Source organism: Suricata suricatta, chromosome 9, assembly GCF_006229205.1.
Source record: "Suricata suricatta isolate VVHF042 chromosome 9, meerkat_22Aug2017_6uvM2_HiC, whole genome shotgun sequence".
In the NCBI taxonomy this organism is placed as follows: domain Eukaryota; kingdom Metazoa; phylum Chordata; class Mammalia; order Carnivora; family Herpestidae; genus Suricata; species Suricata suricatta.
This window is the reverse complement of record NC_043708.1, coordinates 33,359,405-33,379,217: the sequence shown is the minus strand read 5'-3', so window position 1 is coordinate 33,379,217 and position 19,813 is coordinate 33,359,405. Positions and strand designations below refer to the sequence as shown.

At 39.4% G+C, this 19,813-nt stretch overlaps 1 long non-coding RNA gene across 1 annotated transcript in view; it reads right to left on the bottom strand.

Annotated features, from left to right (window-relative positions):
• LOC115302914 overlaps window positions 1–19,813 on the bottom strand; it is a 76,494-nt gene that overhangs the window by 15,886 nt on the left and 40,795 nt on the right. The window contains exons 3-5 of the long non-coding RNA XR_003913715.1: window positions 11,403–11,431; window positions 10,589–10,620; window positions 6,713–6,815 (exon numbers count right to left, since the gene is read on the bottom strand). This is a non-coding gene — a long non-coding RNA (uncharacterized LOC115302914). The remainder of the gene's footprint in view (window positions 1–6,712; window positions 6,816–10,588; window positions 10,621–11,402; window positions 11,432–19,813) is intronic.

Here is a 19,813-nt window from a genome sequence, read left to right as displayed (position 1 = left end):
TGCTCACACTGTCTCTCAAAAATGAATTAAAAACATTAAAAAATTAAAGAAACAATTCATAAAATAAGAGTTTCTCATTACCATACTGCAAATCCCTACATCTAGTTTTATATAAACAGTATCTTATAAAAATTTCTTAACATTTTTGGTCTCAGGTTGCTTCATTTTCTGTTTTCTAGCTCAGCTATGAATGTTTTCTAATATTTCTTTGGTCATTTCAAATGGAATTTGAGAGGAAAGAAGAAGAGTTAGATGTGCAGATTCAAATCAGTATCTTCAAGTGAAATTATGTGATCTCACAAACTTTATCAACATTCATTTTTTTATAAATATTAAGTAAGGCTAGTAATGGGAACTAGAAAGAATAACAATGGCTTTCAGCTATTAGTGAAATACAGACAATGACCAATGACATCAAAAGCTCTGCCCTGATGGCTTCCTGAGTGACAGCTCAAGGCACACTCCTTCCCTCAACTAAAGAGTAGTTTTCTTTCAGAGAACTTGCTTAGGTGCCTAGCTTAGAAAATATCTAAGGATGTTTCTCAAAAATTTTCTGATGTCAGTAGAAATGGAAAGATAATGCGCAGTGACATTTTCTCTTTCTTCTTGCTGAAACAAGAAGGGAAGCCCTGAGGCACAGGTTGAACTTTGGGAGCACTGCAGAGTGGGCATCATGGATGGGGCAGATGACTGGAGGTGGAGAGAGATGAGACATATCCTCTGTGCCTGCACCTGCCCAAGCACTACTGATAGACTAATTCATTTAATCTTTGCACGAGCCTGGAAGGTGACTAGTATTAATTCTGTTTTTACAGGTGATGGCAGGCTCAAAGGGATTATTTTGCCCAAGGTCATATAACATTTAAGTGGGAGAAGGGATGGGCTGTTAATGTGGAAGTTAAGTGCTGGGTGGAACAGAGAGGTGAGGGTCACATACCTTAGACACAGCTTTGAAATCAGACACACTTCTTTCAGTTTTGCCTCTGCTAAGTACTAACAAACTGAACAACTTTGAGCAAGTCACTTATCTTCTCTTAGCCTCAGTCAACTCATATGCAAAATGGGAATAATGCCTACCTTGACAGGGTTACGTGAGACAAATATGTGATACCTGTTTCCAAAGAATATTCATTCTCTTCTCCCACTTTTCCCAACTTAGAAAGGAAATGCCCCCAAGGGAATTCTGACCTGCCTAACTTTGTTGTATTTAACAATATGTTTTCTTTTCATCTCAAAATGCTTTCACATGCATTATCCTAGTTGTTCCTCGTTAGGAAAGTCTAACACCAATTCCACTGCCCTGCCAGATGAAGAAACTGTCACAGAGGCATTGAGAAATCCTCCCAAGGTCACAGAGCTCCAGCTGGAACTGGGCTCCAGATCACCTGACTTCCAGTTACAGCTATACCCAACGGTGCAGTCCCCCAGCATCGCATTTGCTGAATTATAAAGTGCTGTCGCTGTATATCAAAGCCAAAAGCTATAATAAGGTGCTGTAACAGCAATTTCAGGTTGAGTTTCTATTGACCTGTTAGCTGCCCACAGTGACTGAAGCATCCACTACCTCACCCATTCTGTATACAATGTGGGGCTTCAATAAAGAGCCAGGTGGGGACCATCCATCAGTGTCACCTGCTGTGTCTGGAGGTTCTTTTGGAGGCAAGAATTGGGGACAAGCAGCACTGTCCAGTGGGTGGACAGTGTGTGAGCTAGGGGCAGGTTCACATAGCATTTATGCCATGGCGACTCAGTCACCTAACTCTACCTTTCAGATACAGCCTAATCTAAGAAATAGAAACGAAGACCCCTGTTCCTTAACCTCACAAATAAAATAAAAAATGATTGTAAATTACTATAAATAATATGGAGTAAATAAAATTATCTGAAAGGTTTGCTATCTTTTATTATTTACCTTCCACTTTCAGATTTCTACATCTACTACCTATCTCTACTACACACACACACACACACACACACACACACACACACACACACGGAGTCTACCTCAGGTTCAAGTTGCTGGTGTATATTTATTTTGACTTTCACAGAAAACAAGGCAAATGTTAAATCCTTCTCCCCATTTGGATCCAAATGAATAATTTTTGAGAGTCTTAACACCAAGAGACAAGATCCAGAGTAATGCTCAGTTAAAATGCTGCACAACCAGCCTCATTTCCATTGCAATATCTTAAGCTCCTGATTGTTAAACCTTCTGTGGTGGGAATCCTTTGCTTACTATTCCCCTCATGTGCAGCCTGCACGATTAGCTGTTCAAACGTGAGCCGTGCCTTCTGCCAAGGTGATCTCAGGCTATTGCACACATTACGCAGACTTTGCATATAAGTGGAATAAATCTCGATGACCCTAAAATCTTTCCCTCATAATCAGTTTTCTTCCCTATAACTGTATCTCTCTGAGGACTGTCTGGGGTTTTACTGCAACAAACAAGTTAATGTAGGAGAGGAAACAGATGGGCTTGCTGCATTCTGGGATTTTTATAAAGCAACTCATTTTGGAAAGTGTAAGTGAGATTTTGTCTACAAATTCCCCAAAGACATGAATAAAGAATGGGATTTTGGATCCCAAAATAACAAGGAAGGACAATAATTATGGCCGCAACCCACAAGTGGCCTGAGAACCCGATCAGCGGCACTGAGGTTCCAAATGCTAATTCCAGGATGCTTGCTAACTCACTTCACGATCTTGCACATGTCAGTTAACAGTTCCACATTGAGTTAGAGTTTTCATTTGCCTCACAGGTTTGATATAAGAAATATCCATTCTAAGTGAACATGTTACCTTTTACGAGCCACTAAAGAGTTGTGTACTGTATCTTAAAGAAAAGTTCAAGGCTCATTTCAATTTAAAAATAGCAAATTGTCATCAATTGACCACTTCCATGATTCAGGACTATTCTAAAGGTGGTGTGCTGGTGGTGAGGTGGGATTAGATATGAGAGAAAAAATATCAGAGGTACCAGATAGGGGCATCTGAGTGGGCCAGTTGCCTGAACGTCTGACTTCAGCTCAGGTCATCTCACAGTTGGGCTTTGTGCTGACAGCTCATAGCCTGGAGCCTGCTTCATATTCTGTGTCTCGCTCTCTCTCTGCCATTGCCCCACTCACACTCTGTCTCTCTCAAAAGTAAATAAACATTAAAACAACAACAACAACAATACCAGATGATCCCTTCTTTCCTGAGAACTGTGGCAGGATGAGCCTCTGCATGGCTGTACCATGTGACCATTCTGCTCTCACACTCTACTGCCCACCTCATCCTGATCCGTATTGAACAGAGTAGAAATCTGCCCCAAAAGGCCTGAAATGGAGATGGGGTAACCAGAAACTTCTCCCAGAAATTTGAAACTGAAAGACAATGGGCTTCATCATACACTGTGGTAGGAATGTGAAATGATGCGGCCACTGTGGAAAACAGTATGGAACCTCCTCAAAAAGTTGAACATGGAATTTCTGTAGGGCCCAGCAATTCTACTACTAGGCATATAGTCAAGAGAATTGAAAACATGTTTCCACAAAAACTTGTATACAAATATTCATAGCAGCAGGACTGATAATAGCCAAAAAGTAGAAACAACCCAAATGTCCATCAGCAGCATTATGCTAAGTGAAAGAAGCCAGATGCACAAGGTCATATATTATATGATTGCATGTATATGAAATATCCAGAATAGGTGGAATCCATAGAAACAGAAAGTAAATTAATGGTTGCTAGAGAATGGAGAGAGGGAATCTTTGGGACGAGCTGCTGATAGGTATGGGGTTTCTTTCTGAGGTGATGGAAATGTTCTGGGATTAGATAGTAGTGATGGCTGCACAACATAATGAATATACTAAAAACCACTGAAGTGTACACAGTGAAATGATGAATCATACATCACATGAACTTTTTAAAAAAATACTTATTTCACTCATCACCCCACTAAGAAGTTAGAAGCACTTTCCAGGTTTCCTAGGATATCATATGAAAATAATGGAAAAAATGGAAATACTCTCAAGTACAAAATATCCAATTTTATTGAAGAAAAAAAGTTCATTTTTTCTTGGTCGGCACAGTTAAAAACCCAGGAGGTCCAAGCATAGTAAGAACATAGAGTAATAAACATCTCACCCAAAGCACAGAAGGAACGGAGGGCATAGCAAAAGCTGTGCTCACCTGACCCCGTCAATCAGTACTGAAGGAAGCCCTCTCTTCCCAACAACTGTGAACCGTCCAGAGAGTTCCTCTCAAGTTTTCTTCCTCCACCCTGCCTACCCTGAGGGCATCCTTATTTCCCACTAAAGGCTTAATGGTAAATGCTAGGGAGGACACTCAGTCAAATATAGTAGAGAAGGTTGGGCCATTCTAAAGCCTGTCTTTTTTTTTTTTTTTAAATCAGCTACATAAGAATTTAGCCTTTCTACCAAAGTATAAAATAATGTGATATATGATGGGAGACAGCCTTGGTGAACACCCTTTCTAATAGCGTCCATGAAAATTAACTTTCATTGATTTGCTATTAAAATTCTACATCCATAACTACTTTGTATAAAGATTTACTAGGTAAGACTGACTGTGAGTCATGAGCTGGCAGGTGAATAGGTACAAATATAGCAGAGAATGCAATCCCTTTAAGAATGCTGGGAGGTGCCTAAACTCAGCATCACTATTAACCCCAAAGCATCTGAAGATCGGAATCTCTACATCTTCCAGAGATGCAGTTTACAGAAAGTAGTGCTTGCAAAATCAGGATGTTGCCTGTGAGGTCGTTGGACCTTGGCTTAAGTCTAATTTGAATAATTACATTTTGTTCCACCCTGAGTCAGGAGAGGCCCCTGATTAATAATCAGCATTTGGTACATGCCAGTAAAGTGTTTGCTGCTATAAATAGACAGAGTTAACAATCCAATTAACTACAGGAACTGGCAAGATGAACACTTCATTCAGGGAGAGAGATAGATGACAATATTTTTAAGGTCTGTGAGCACTGAGCTGTTCCTGACCCTAGTCCATTAGCAGTTACTGTCAAAGGTCACTCTGTTAACCCTCATTTAAAAAAACCCATTCCAAAAGCTGCCACCTTTTATTTTTATTTATTTTTTAGTTTATTTTGAGAGAGAGAGAGAGCGAGCGAACTCGTACATGGGCTCATGCATGCCCGAGGCACAGAGAGAGAGAGAATCCTAAGCTCTATCAGCACAGACCCCGATGTGGGTCTTGAACTCAGGAACCGTGAGATCATGATCTGAGCCAAAACCAAGAGTCAGACATTCAACCGACTGAGCCATTCACCCAGGTGCCCCTGTCATTCAAATACTTCTACCCATTGACAGTCTACAGCCCTTGGACTTGCTGTCCTCAGTGACCAAGCTTCTACCTCTAATGGCCAGGCAGGAACAATTATGCCATTGTCTTTTGCACATTAGTGTTTGGCTCTTGTGGAATTTCTTTGAGGCTCTCTTCTACCTAGTTGTAATAAAATCAAATCCAGTATAGGGTCTCCTGGGCAAAGAGTGTGTTCTATTAAATGATTTATAATCTGAAGTTCACAGTCTGATTTCCATCTGGGAGTATCCAAATTTGGTCTACTCTTGAATTAAAATGAGCATTTTACTGACAGTAGCATTTCCATCTCTTTTTTCCTCTCATACTTTATTAATGATGCTGTGTCTCACTGCCTTGTTCTGATCCCCAACAGAAAATACCTGAGCCCTAGAGAACCACACCAGCTAAACTGTGATCTCACTGTTGAGCCAATCTCTGACATTTACAGAGGGTCTTCAAGACAGGATCTGGGTTATTCACACATTATCTAAGTGCAGATAGCATCCTAATGGTAATTAGCCTTGGGCCTGGGGTCCATCTCCATATTTAACCTTAGATTTTATATTTCTCACTTTTCTTACTCTCAAACCTCTCTACTGGGTAGTGTTTATTGTGTTGGGCCTCTGCTTTCACTGCTATGTCAAATGCCATCAAGGGTGTCCTAATGACAAATCTCATTTCCATTGTTTTGTTGAAGCATCTGCTACCACCCAACACCTTTTACATTCCATCTTTACATTCTGTCTAATTCTCTCTTCCCTGAGTTCAATTAACATTCTTTTTGGTTTCCTTCAACCTTGGTGATAGGTTTGCCAGATTTAGCAAATAAAATGATAGGACATCTAGTTAACTTTGATCTCAGATAAATATGCATGGGACATATTTATACTGAAATGTTCTTTGTTGTTTATCTGAAATTCAGATCTAACTGAGCATCCTGTATTTTATCTGGCAACTCTACTTGGTGATGATATTTCTCTGCCACTTTCTCTCTAGGCTTTAGTCTTTGTTCTTATTTCCTTTATCTTCACTTGCCCTTCTCTCTGAATTTATCTGTTCGACTAGGCTCAACTATCATATCACTTCTAGATCACCTCACTCCTTCCTCTGAACTCCTTAAAAATATTTGGCAACTTAATACACTTCCTTGTCACATATATCTCTTCTATTGTATTAAATTTTTATTTGAACCTTTCATGTGTTTATTATTTATCCCTGACACCTGATTTTAAATTTCTGGACGTCAGATTTTCTCTTTGTATCCCAAGGCCTGGAACATAGCTTCCATGGCTGGGCTGCCAACGAATTGTAATATTCCTAGGCCTTGGTTTCTACTCATGAAACTAATCCTTTTCATTTTTACATGAGGCTGCCTGGAAATCTTACTTACCACTATGTTTCTTAAGTCCTTTCACTCTCCCACTCTCCTGGGCTGTCGCAACTCTTCATAATTCCAGCTCTTCCCCCTCACTGTTAGCTGATGGCCTTGCTTCCTACATTGCAGAGAAAAGAGAAGCAGTCAGAGAAAACATCCACATGCTCTCCCTCAGATAATAAACAACCACTGGTGTGTATGGGCATGTGGATGTGACAATGAATCTGTTCTCTATGACAATGAATCTGTTCTCTGCTCCTTCCAAAGCTAACCCTTCCCTAGTTCAGTGCATCTCATCTCCCCTACTGACTCAAAAACATCACCTCAGCAATGCCCCCTTCTCTCCCCTGTATAATCATGCACTCCTTTCTATAGGATCATTACCATTAGCATGCACTAGTATTTCCCTTCTTCATAAGCAAGCAAGCAAACAAACCTCTCTCTCCCTTGACATATAATTACTCTCCAGCTATCACATTACTTTTCTGCTCCCTTTCCAGCAAAACTCTTCCAATGGGTCTATATTTTCTGTCTCCACTTCCTCTCCTACCATTCTGTCCTGAAACCACTGCAATAAGGATTTGGTCCCACCTACACTTAAACTGTTTTGTCAAAGTTACCTATTAATTGCTTCCAAATTATCATATTAAATGAAAACAACTTAGTTTCACCTAACTCAACCTGGCAGCAGTATGAGAATGGAGTTTACTGCTCTAGCAATTGTCCCTCTCTTTTCCATGTAATTGGTTTTGAAATGTTCTTGAAACAGCACCTCCCCTCAGCTTTCATATCACCCCTCCCTTCTGGTTTTCCCTTCCACCTGACTGGCTGGACCTCTTCCCTCAACTCCAGACTCATATGTCCATTTGTGTACACAAACCTCTACTGGGAAGTTTACAATGAGACTCAAATTAAAATGACCAAGACCAAACTGGTTTCCCCTCTCTTGCCCCAAATCTGCTTCTCGCACAGAATTCACCATCTTTGTTTTTCAATGTTTATTTTTAAGAGGCAGAGTGAGTAGGGGAGGGGGAAAAAGAGAGGGTGACACAGAATCCAAAGTAGGGTTCAGGCTCTGAGCTGCCAGCACAAAGGGTTCGAACTCCCAAAATGTGAGACCCTGACTTGAGCTTGAAGTCTGATGCTTAGCCAACTGAGTCACCCAGGCACCCCAGAATTCACTATCTTAATAACTCTGAAATCTACTCTTCCAGTTGCTCATATCAAAAAATTTGGAGTCATCCTTGACACATCATTTTCTCCCACATCCCACATCCAATCAACTTCAACATCCTGTCATGTCTACCCTCAAAATGTTTTTGGATCTGGCCATTCTCACTACCTCCACCTCTTGCCAACATTATTGCATTTGGCAAACATTCATCAAATATTTTTGTGTGCATAAATGAATGAATGGAACTGTATACTGTATGCTTTTATACATTAACCTTCTCCCAGCTGCAGTGTTCTAAAAGAACTGCAAGTTTTGGGGCTCCTAGGTGTCTCAGTCAGTTAAGCATCCAAATTCAGTTCAGGTTGTGATCTCCTGTTTCATGAGTTCAGGCCTCGTGTGAGGCTCTGTTCTCATAGCCCAGAGCCTGGAGCCTGCTGCAGGTTCTCTCTCTCTCTCTCTCTCTCTCTCTCTCTCTCTCTCTCTCTCTCTCTCTCCCCCTCCCCTGCTCACATTTCTCTATCAAAAATAAACAAACTTTAAAAATAAAATAAAGAAAGAAAGAAAGAAAAGAAAAGAACTGCATGTTTCAAGTGTCCAAAAACAAAGGTTTATTCATTCAACAAATGCATATTGACCATTCACTATCAACCAAGTGTTTTCCAAAGCACTACAGAGTGCAGCATATAGATTAGAGAACAAAAAATTCTGTCCCTGGTATTTATTTGCTGTGTTTCCTTTGGCAAATAAACAGCTCCCCTAAATTTTGTAAATTTTGCATTGACTTGTAACATGAGATCAAAAAACTATCCACTTTGTGGGGTGATTGGGAAGAACAAATAAGATAATGCTTTCACCTGCTTATGCCTTGTAAGCATCCCAGTGCTATGTAAATGGAAATCCTTACTGATCCTCATAACAACTTTATGAAGCGGGTATTTTTTATAGTTGTCCTATTTCCTTAATTAAACAAATTATAAAACTCAGTGATTTGCTCCCAAATCAGAGCTAATTAGAAGCAGAGGTAGAGCTGTATCTCAGGTTTCTGGCCTGTTTTCTAGCTCTGTGTTCATTGTACTCTTCATTGTGGGGATTAACAGAATTATGTTTACAAAATCTTTCAAAAGTCTTTGGCAAAGGGTCTAGAGAAGTATCTCCATTCATTTCCTAGGGCTGCTGTAACTATCACAAATTCAGTGGCTTAAAACAACAGAAATGTATTCTCTCACGTGTCTGGAGGCTGGAAGACTTAAATCAAAGTGCCAGCCGGCCATGCTTCCTCTGAAGGCTCTAGGGAAGAATCTTTCTCTGGCTCTTGCCAGCATGTTTGCCTGCAATCTTAGGCTTTCTTGGTTTGTAGAAGAATCACTGCAGTCTCTTCCTCCATGGTCACATGACCTTCCCCCTAACTGTTTGTACCCAAATTCCCTCTTTTCATAAGGACACTAGTCATTGGATTAGGGCCCAACCTAATCCAGCAGGAGTTCATCATAACTTGATTACATCTGCAAGTATAAGCGAAATCACACTTCCAAATAAGGCCACTTTCTTACACCTGTACTGTGGGTTAAGCTTTGAACATCTTTTGGGGGAACATAATTCAACTCACAACAGTACTTCAAGGGCCCAGAAACCTCTTTCAAAGAGGAAGTTAACATCGCTGGAAGGTATGCATGCCCAAAGACAGTCCAGCTGTGCATGGATCAGACACATGCCAGCCTTTCTCTTACAACTGACAAACAAACACAAAGAGAATCAACCTAGAGGCATAAAATTATCATCCTGGTGGGATGGGGTTTGGCAAAATGCCCTTGTTTCTCAGAGAGGAGGACTGATTCATAAAGTAATCTACCTTAATCAGCATTATATAATCCCACAAAAGGATGCACAATGAAAGCAATGAGGCAAGGAGGGCAGAGCTCAGGGAGAAGTCTTGCCCTACATTATTACATGGCACCATTGCGCAGCTGGCACACCTTTCAGCCTCCTCTGCCTCTAGCACCTTACCCAGCACTAACCCAGTTTAGTCAGACCTTCCAATGTTAAGGGAGGTTCTATATTTAGACAATGTTCCCTGCCTGAGGATGAACTGGACTGGCTTCGGTGTCACACCTTAACATAGTTCTGTTCCTGCGCTTGGTGTTTGTTGGGGGAACAAGCAGCCTTCTCTGACATACAATCTTAAGGTATTTTTCAGGCTGGAGAGACCCTGGAAGCTCCTTTAACTTAACTCTTTCCTTTTATGGTATCCAAGTGCAGACTTGGGAGCCACTACCTGGGTTTGAATCTGAGTCCTGACTATTTCCAGATGTGAGCCTTTAGACTCAGTCCTTAACTTTTCTGTGCCTCATTTTTCTCATCGGTAAAATGTAGGCAATAGTAGTAGTATTTACCTGAACAGGTTATTGGAAAGATAAATAGATCTATGTAAAACACTTAAAGCAGTGCCTGGCACATGGCAACTACAAAAGAAATTTTAGCCATTACTATTTTCATTGTTTCAGACAAGCGCACTAAGGCTCAGAGACATAATGTGAGCTGCCCAGGTTGCCCAGCAATCTCGCACACAGTCAAGGCTGGAATCAGTCTGCTGGGGCCACACTCTCTTATTTGGTCCACAGTTATCACACTTCAAGGAGTTCCTCTGAGATGGATGATAAAGGTAGAAACCACACCTCAGCAGCTCTATAGTTCTGGCTTTAATTTGTCTCCTGGATTACCTGTTTGTCACTGTGAAAATCAGGAGGTGAGCCTAAGGGATGAGATAATAACAGTAAGCAAGTTAGGATGGAAGGCTGTGAGACTGAAGGCAAGGAAACCACTCCACAGTCATGACAGTAATCCAGCTGATAAATAATTAAACAGGAAGGGAAGAAAGAATGGGAAAATAAAGTTTATTTAAAAATCATAATAAACTAAGTTTATTACCAGCAAAAGTACAAAGCAAATAAATGAAAAAATAAGTGTCTTCCCGGATAAAACTGTGATGGTCGAATCTAGGCAAGTGAGGCTGGATTGGTAAAAGCATGTGATCACATCAGCCAGTCCGCAGTTGGGAGAGGTACCTACATGGAATATATCCAGGTTCAGTGACCGTTTCAATTATTTGAGGGATGAAAGGGGGAAACTATAGGAGCATTTACTTCACTCTGCATCCAAACAATTGAGGGCTGACAAGCCAAGAAAACACCTGGATCTTCATAGCATAGGAGAGCCTTGCATGGCGCCAAAATGCAGGGTATCTTGGGGGAAAGGGATGAATGAATTTTCCTCAGGAAAAAAGGAAACTAGTATTTTTTTTAAAAAATCTCTGAGCTCCAGACATGTCAATACATCTAATCAAATTATAGGGCCCTGCATCCGATCTCAAATGGTAAAGGGATGAAGTGAGGGTATCCCCACCTTAGAGGGAGCAGGAAGTATTGATAGAAACTGGTAGATAGTTGGATGTAGAGTTAAAGGGAAAATGTTGCCTTGAGGTTGAAGCCCAGATGGAGGGCACTTTCCTGAGTTTGGAATTAACAAAGTACTTACATGTTCACTCCTCATTTTTTCCATGGAACCTGAAAAAAATGGTAATTACCATAGCAAATATTTGTTTTCATGCGTACTCTCTTATTTAATCTTTAAAATGTCCCTACTACATAGAATTATTCTTGTCTTTATTTTACAGATAAAGGAATCAGGATTCGAATGTCACAGAATTCTGGTTTTCTGATAACACATTATAAGACTTTGAGGTTTATCAGGGTGATGATCTTGTGGAAAAGGAGAAGCAAACATGGCGATGACTGAGGAAGCCAAAATTCAGACCCTCTGGCTTCAAAATGCCATATCCAACTAGCAGGACCAGAAGAATAGTCTAACTTCACTCAGTTCATAGTTTGTCTAGGTTTGGAGGCCTCAGAATGTGGGCTTTTGAAAAATCCTGGAGCAAATTCATCCAGCCAGCCAGCCAGCCAGCCACCTATCCATCCATCCGCTCATCTACACATTCAGAGATATTTTTGACTGCCTCCTATGGCCAGTCTGGTGAAAATGCTGGAGATACAGTCAAGGACAACACAGACAACGTCCCAATGCTTTGGTGCCTAAATAGGCAGACAGATAATGAACAAGTAAAGAAGGTATCTTCAGACAATGCTATAAAGAAAGTAAATCTGAGGTAACTGGTTCAGGAATCTAAGTGGGTATTCAGAAGTTCAGCATTATGTGGTAGGTGGGTCAGAGAACACATCCTCAGCTACGTAGCATCTGAAAGTCCTGTGCAGGAAAGTTGTCAGCATTGCTGAGATCAAGGCAAAGCACCTTCCAGACAAAGAGAAGAACAGATACAAGGCCATAGGCCAAGTTATATCAAAGCTAAAGGAGGATAGTAGGAGATGAGTCTGGAGGCTGGAGAGGAAGGCATGGAAAGTCTATGTAGGCATGCTAGGCATGCTCAGAAATTTAGATTTTATTCCAATTTCAAAGGAAAACCAGTAGAGTGTTTCAGGCCAAAGAGTGATAGTATTTAATTTATGTCTTTAAAAGATTCTTCTAGCTGCCATGTGTAGAATAGATCAAAAGGCAGCATGTGAGTGACAGATGCGAGATCAGTTAGGAGAATATTGTATAGCCTACACCGAGAGATGATGTGGCATGGATTAGGGTAAAAGCAGTGGAAATGAAGAGAAGTGAATAGATATGGTATGTCCCATATTTTGAGCAGAAAGTTAATGGACTAGACAGAGAGGGGACTAAAAAAAGGGACTCAGGCAAGGGTAATTCATAGAGCCAAGTCCTTGCAGCATATCCTGGTGAAAAAGAACACCCTTAAGCCTAAGCCATGAATACAGTAAATCAAGGCTGAAGTAATTACTGAGGTAATACACAGAATTAGAAAAAAAAAAAACTCAGGCTTTGGGGGTAAAACTATATTCAACTTCCAGTTTCACCATTAATGACTGTGTAACATTGGACAAATTTCCCTACATATCTGAGCATGTATTTCCTCATCTATTGAATGGTGATAATAGTGCCGATGTCCTAAAATCATTACTAAACAATTTATGGAAAACACTTAATGTAATAGTAGCATATATTAAGTGCTCAATAAATGTTAGACTACCATTATTACCCTTTTTCATTAAGAATTATTTACAGGGAAACCAGTGTCACTTTTTTGTTCTGCTCTGTGCTTATCTTGTGGGTCTCTTGCTTTTTATCACACACCTAATCACACCATCCTCTTGGATCTGAAAGTAGCATCTCTTTGAGTTGGAGCCACAAAGGAAAAGCACTTGATCACCCATTCTCTGGATGTTCACCTCATCCAAACAGGCACAAAGTCTCTGAGTCTACCCAGGCAACCTTGCCAGGTATATCTGGCAGGTAGGACATTTTCACAAGCCACCCCTGGCCAACACTCCTCAAGCCAACTAGGATTTCCTTGAATACACTTGGCATTCTCGGAAGCACAACGCAAGTCTTAACACTACATAATACATTATGAAGCTTGATTATTCATGAATGGAACCATATTGTGAAATAGTTGCATTAGTCATCTGCTAGACCAGCATCTTAAAAACATTTTTTTAACCATGACCTAGAGTTAGAAATACATCATGACCCAGGAAACAGTGTGTAATGGAAACAAACCATCATGAAACAGCATTTATTTTACCACCCATGGTGCATTCTGAGTATTTTCTGTTTTGTATCTGACTCTCCCCTCCCCCCATACACACCACCCTTTGTTTCAAATTCTGGTCACAATCCATTAAGTGATTTCATGACCTATTCATGGGTCATAACTCACAGTTTGAAAAACTATGCTGGAAGGCCACAACAAATTGTTTATAGCTGAGTATATATTTATTTCTCTAAATATATTCTCCTTTCTCAGAAAGTTTGTTTCTCTAGCCTCACCTTGTGTCGTTTGCTATGATTTGCATGTGTTTGAACTCTACATCTGTAAAAGGCATTCATTACTTGTAATTTTTCAAAAGGTGCTTCTAACTCAAGTGTTAGCCCATCTGTTAAGACCTATTTATTGCTTTTTAAGAGAAAAAAATTAAAATCAAATTAGGAATTCCAGGCTTACACTAACCAGGATTTTTTTTTCCTTTTGTAAAAGCCTTCCATCTGTCTGCCCTCTTTTGGACACAACTCAAATAGGAGCATGCGTCTCATCAAATCAAATGTGGGCGCTGTCAAAAAGCTGCCAAAATAGCGTGCCAGTTGCTTAATTTTCTTAAGGAGAATTAAAATCAGATTTAACATAATGAGTTGTTTGTGTTGTTGCTTTTCTTTCTATCCATTGTAGAAACATGGAGCTCAATTTACTGCATGTAAGTTTATGTGGTAGGCTTCCAGGGATGGTCCCAAGGTACACTAACATAAATCTGGCTAACACAGTTCCACTGGGGCAGATCGGTGGTGGAGAAACAAAGGGGGTTGGATACCAAAAGCTTAAACTCTGAACCTGTTTAGACCCAGGGTAAGGGTAGCCCAAGTTGTTCTTGTCTTTCTCACAAAGCCTAATTCAGAAGAGCCAAATACCTTCAAAATCCATTCCCAGCAACTCATTTTATTTTTTTTAATGTAAGCTCTACACACAACATGCGGTTTGAATGCATGACCTTCAAGATCAAGAGTTGCATGCTTTGCTGACCGAGTCAGCCAGGTTTCCCAAGTCATTTAATCTTTAACCAGTTCTCTTTCATCACCTGACATTGAGATGAAAAATAATAGCTCGCAGGGCACCTGGCTGGCTCAGTCAGTTAGCACTGAACTCTTGATTTTGGCTCAGGTCATGATCTCCCAGTTCATGAGATTGAGCCCTGCATGGGGATCTGTGTTGACAGTGTGGAGCCTGCTTGAGATTCTCTCTCTTTCTCTCTCTCTCCCTCCTCAGTACTCACCCTCTCTCAAAATAAACATTTAAAAATAATAATAATATCTATCTACGCCAAATATCTTCTAAGAATATTCGGGAACTAAAGACTTATGTATAAGTAGATAAAGGGACCAAACCATTACTGCTCAGTTATCAGATGACAGCCCCTGAGGTCCCTTGGAAAGCTCTCCCTCCCTTCACAAGTCAGTGGTCTTAAGACAGTGCCCTCAGGGTGCCTGGGTAGCTCAGTCAGTTAAGCGGCCGGCTTCAGCTCAGGTCATGATCTCACGGTTTGTGGGTTCAAGTCCCGCGTCGGGCTCTGTGCTGACAGCTCAGAGCCTGGAGCCTGTCTTCAGATTCTGTATCTCCCTCTCTCTCTGACCCTCCCCTGCTCACGCAGTCTCTCTCTCTCTCAAAAATAAATAAAAACAGTAAAAAAAAAAAATTTAAAAAAAAGACAGCGCCCTCAGGACTACTGCCTTCTACCACCAAAGATGTTATACCTGGAGGGAAGGCTAAAGCCATGCAGCTGTTAAGAGCAAAGACTCTGAAGTCAGAGTCTTATGTTCAATTTCTGCCTTACTATTTAGATCAAATCACTAATCTCTCTAAACCTCAGTTTTCTCCTTGTTGGAGGATTAAATGAGAATAAATCATATGGCACTTAGCACCCACTCCAGCAAAAAATGAAGCCCACGAATGGCTGATACTATTATTATTGGTTTTGTTACTGTTATAAAAAAAGGAACTTATTTCAGTATCTTGTAGGTATAGAGCAATCAAAATATAAAGAAATCTATAAAAAAGAAGGAAGGAGCCCTGCTTAAGGTGAATATGATGGTAAAACCAAATGCTTAGATTTGGGAAGCAGTGACACAGTACAAAATAACACACTGATGAAGGTGAAGAAATGAAGCTGGGGAAATGTTTTTAATGGAGTATTTAGGAAGAATTGCTTTTCAGAATCAGTCTAATGTCTCAATGGTTGGGCCCTATTTAATCCTGCACACATCATTTAAAGTAATCATAAATGTCCATCACCTGATGAGTGGATCAAGAAGATGTGGTTTATCTATACAGAGGAGTATGACATGGCAATGAGAAAGGATGAAATATGGCCATTTGTAGGAAAGTGGATGGACCTCGAGGGTGTCATGCTAAGCGAAATAAGTCAGGTGGAGAAGGACAGATACCATATGTTTGCACTCATAGGTCTAACAGGAGAACAGGAGAAACGTAATGGAGGACCAGGGTGAAGGGAAGGGGGAAAGAGAGTTGGGGAGAGAGAGGGATGCAAAACTTGAGAGACTATTGAATGCTGAAAATGAACTGCGGGTTGAAGGGGAAGGGGAAGGGAAGAAAAGAGGTGGTGGTGATGGAGGAGGGCACTTGTGGTGAAGAGCACTGGGTGTTGTATGGAAACCAATTTGACAATAAACTACTTAAAAAAATAAAGTAATCATAGAGGTTTATTAAAGCAGAAGCTTATTTTCCAATTTCTCTTCATGTCATTTTCATCTCTACTTGTCGTCTTTTCATTCTGCAGAATCCTCCACAAGAAAGCTAATTTTTGTTTACTCAAAATATGTTTGCTATAGACTCTTATCCCATCTCCACTAATTTTTTATTATTGTCCTGTCATGGGTTTTTTAAATTTTTTTGTAATGCTTATTTATTTTTGAGAGAGAGAGAGACAGAGTGTGAGCAGGGGAGGGGGAGAGAGAGACACACACAGAATCCAAAGTAGGCTCCAGGCAGTGAGCTGTCTGCACAGAGCCTGACATGGGGTTCGAACTCATGGACTATGAGATCATGACCTGAGCCTAAGTCAGATGCTTAACCAAATGAGCCACCCAGGTGCCCCTGTTCTGTGATGTAAATCACCTTCTGCCATTATGATCAATGTACCCCTTAAATTTTCAAGTTTGAAGAGCCTGATAGAGTGAAAATAACTGTGGCAACAATTTGGGTGAGTTTTAGCAGCATTTCTTTGTTTATACTATTTAGCATAATCTATTTATCTATCTGCCCATTTCATGAATATGAATCTTGTCTCCAGTTTTCAGTTCAGTTCAATGACTCTCCTCATGACATCTAACAGCAGTCTTTTTAATTCATGACTTCTAAAATACATCTCCTGGGCTGCCTGGGTGGCTCAGTGGGTTAAGCATCTGACTCTTAGCTCCGTTCAGGTCTTGATCTCAGGGGTTGTGTATTCAAACCCTGCATTGAGCTCTGCCCTGAGCATGAAGCCTACTTAAAAAAAACAAAAACAAAAACAAAAACAAAACCTCTCCTAACTACCTAGGCAAGGAGATCTTTCTAACCTAACCCAATTCACTTCTAAGATACATGAAATATGTTTAGCTATACTTCTTCCCTGGTGATTTATTTTATTATTCCAGAAAGTCTTCATCCTTATTTCTGATTGATCAGCATTTGGCTATGGTCCCTCAGACTCTCCATCAAGTAACTAATGACCAATAAACAGAATGTGCCAAGAAAACCATAATTTAAAGAAATCCTGCTTTTTAAGAAAGTTAGTTTGTAAAGTGAGTATTACTTTATAATGTAAATAAGTTTCCAATTTACCTAGGCTTACACTGAGATTTCTGTAGAGCATTTTTCTTAAAGGGGAACCTTAAGATTGTATCATAAAGGAAAAAATCCCAGAAATGTTTCTTCTATGCAGTCTTGAGCAAAGTACTTTAGCTTTTCAGAACCTCAGTTTCCCTACCTGTTAACGGTGGTGATAATATCTACCTTAAGTGTTGTAAGGATTAAAAATGATAATATTCTTAGTAGACAGTAGGCACTTAATAACGTTAGCTAGTATTATAACCAGAGTTTTTAATAGAAAATAAAAGACAGAGGAAGCTGAAGAATAAGTCAAGCTGGGAAATTATTTTTAAATTGAGTAATCAGGAAGAACTACTCTCATGAATCGATTAAATATCCCCTTAGTGCTAAGCCATTCATACTAAGCAGCCTAGCCATCCACTGTCTGTCCACTGGTGTGGCCCTTTGGGAGAAACCCTAAATGCTTACTTAGACTTTTATCTTTGCCACCATGCTGATTTCCTTCTGTGTCATTTATTAATCAACCTTGTTTGATTTGTCCAAGAATGATCTGGGTTTGGTCCTTTACTGGAGGCTAGAGCTGACATTTGTTAATGTGATGGCCAAGCAGGATTAAATGAGATAATGCAGGGCTAGCATCTTAAATTCTCCTTTAATATTGTTACTATTTCTAACTGGTAAAAGTGGAGAGACAACATGACCCCTGAATTCTATTCTATTTTTTAATATTTCATGACTTCAAACCCAAAGACACTAACATGATTTGCTGAAAAGGATGCAAACAGACTTATCTACAATAGCAAAATATGAAGTGCTCTTAAAACAGAAAGTTGTTTCATTAATCATTCATCTGCAAATCTGACCTGAATGGCTAGTAGGCTATTTATAGTTCTTACATATTTCACTGCAGAAATATTCATTCATTTGATTACAGGGTACAGACCCTGCTGGCTGTGTTATATAATAGACACAGATTGTGTAATTCCTTTACAGTGGCCTGCAAATACTGTAATCCAGGATCATACCTGGAAATCCTGAGATTCACCTTCACCAGCTCCTTTCCTACAGAGTTGAGCACAGTACCCTGCCTAAGGCAACCTTCCCCATTCAGCTGATTAGATTCTTGGGAAGTGTGTTTCTGCCTTACAATTCTTGCAAACCAGGTTTCAGTCATTGGATTCCACAAAGGTAGAGATGGGAAAGAGAACAGAACCAAAATTAAATCAGTAATTTTGCCTAGTTATCAGTGTGTGAAAAAAAATTGATTAAAAAAGAAACTATTAAATTTTTTAGTAAAAATGAAACTTAGTTATCATGTGATTTCACACCCTTCTAAGACTGTAACACCAGTATCAACAGACATTTAGCTTTTTTTCCGAACATCTTCCACATATTGTTTTCCCAAAGGACCGATTATAGAAAATATTATACCCATTTTTACAAATGAGAAAACTGAGACCCAGCATCTTTTCTAATTACTATGCATAACATCAACAACAACAAAGTAAAAACTACTAAGTACACCCTATATACTTAAGAACACCAATCTTTAGAAATAGAAGTCATCTCCAAGAACTTGCGGTACCAAAAATGAACCTCAGAATTTTATTATTCCAGGAATACACCCCTTCCAGCCATTATTTTATAAAGCTTCAAAAACCTTGAATCCTATTTCTAATTGTCCATTCATACAATGACTTTAAGTCACACCAGAGGAATTCTTTTTAAATATAAATATTTAGTTGTTCCAGCAGATTTGTTGTAAAGACTATATTTTCTAATTATTGCCTCAGCATTTTTGTCAAGAATCAGTTGACCATATATATATTAAGATACATTTTTAGACTCTGTTCTGTTGGCCTACATTTTTCTATCTTTAGGCCCAAATCCCATTATCTTGATCATTTTAGTTTTATAGTAAGTCTTAAAATCACATACTATAAGTCTTCCAACTTTGTTCTTTATTTCCAAAATTGATTTGTATACTGTCTTTTGTGTTTCCACACAAATTATAGAATCAGCTTATCTATTTTTACAAAAAAGAAGGCTGCTAAGATTTTGACATCTTAAGGACAATGAGTCATATAGTTAATGAACATGGGATGCCTCTCCATTTATGTAGGTCTTTAATTATCCACAATAAAATAATATGTATGTTTTCAGTGTGCAGCTCTATGATGTTTTATTAAGTTTATTCCTAAGTATTACATAATTTTTGATGCTACTGAAAGTGGTATTTTTTATTGAAATTTCCAGTTGTTCCAAGTACTGTTGATTCTCATTTTTTGCGGTAGTTATGTTTTATGAAGTTCCAAAAACACTAAATTAGTAAAGCCTGAACCTTTGCTCCTAGGGAAAATACAGGATTAGGCTCTTGCAAATTTCTGTTCACAATATTTTCATCAACTGATCAATATATAACCTTGTTTTTTGTCTATTTCTGTTTAAAGACACCTTATTTAATATATATTGTAGTGTCATTAAC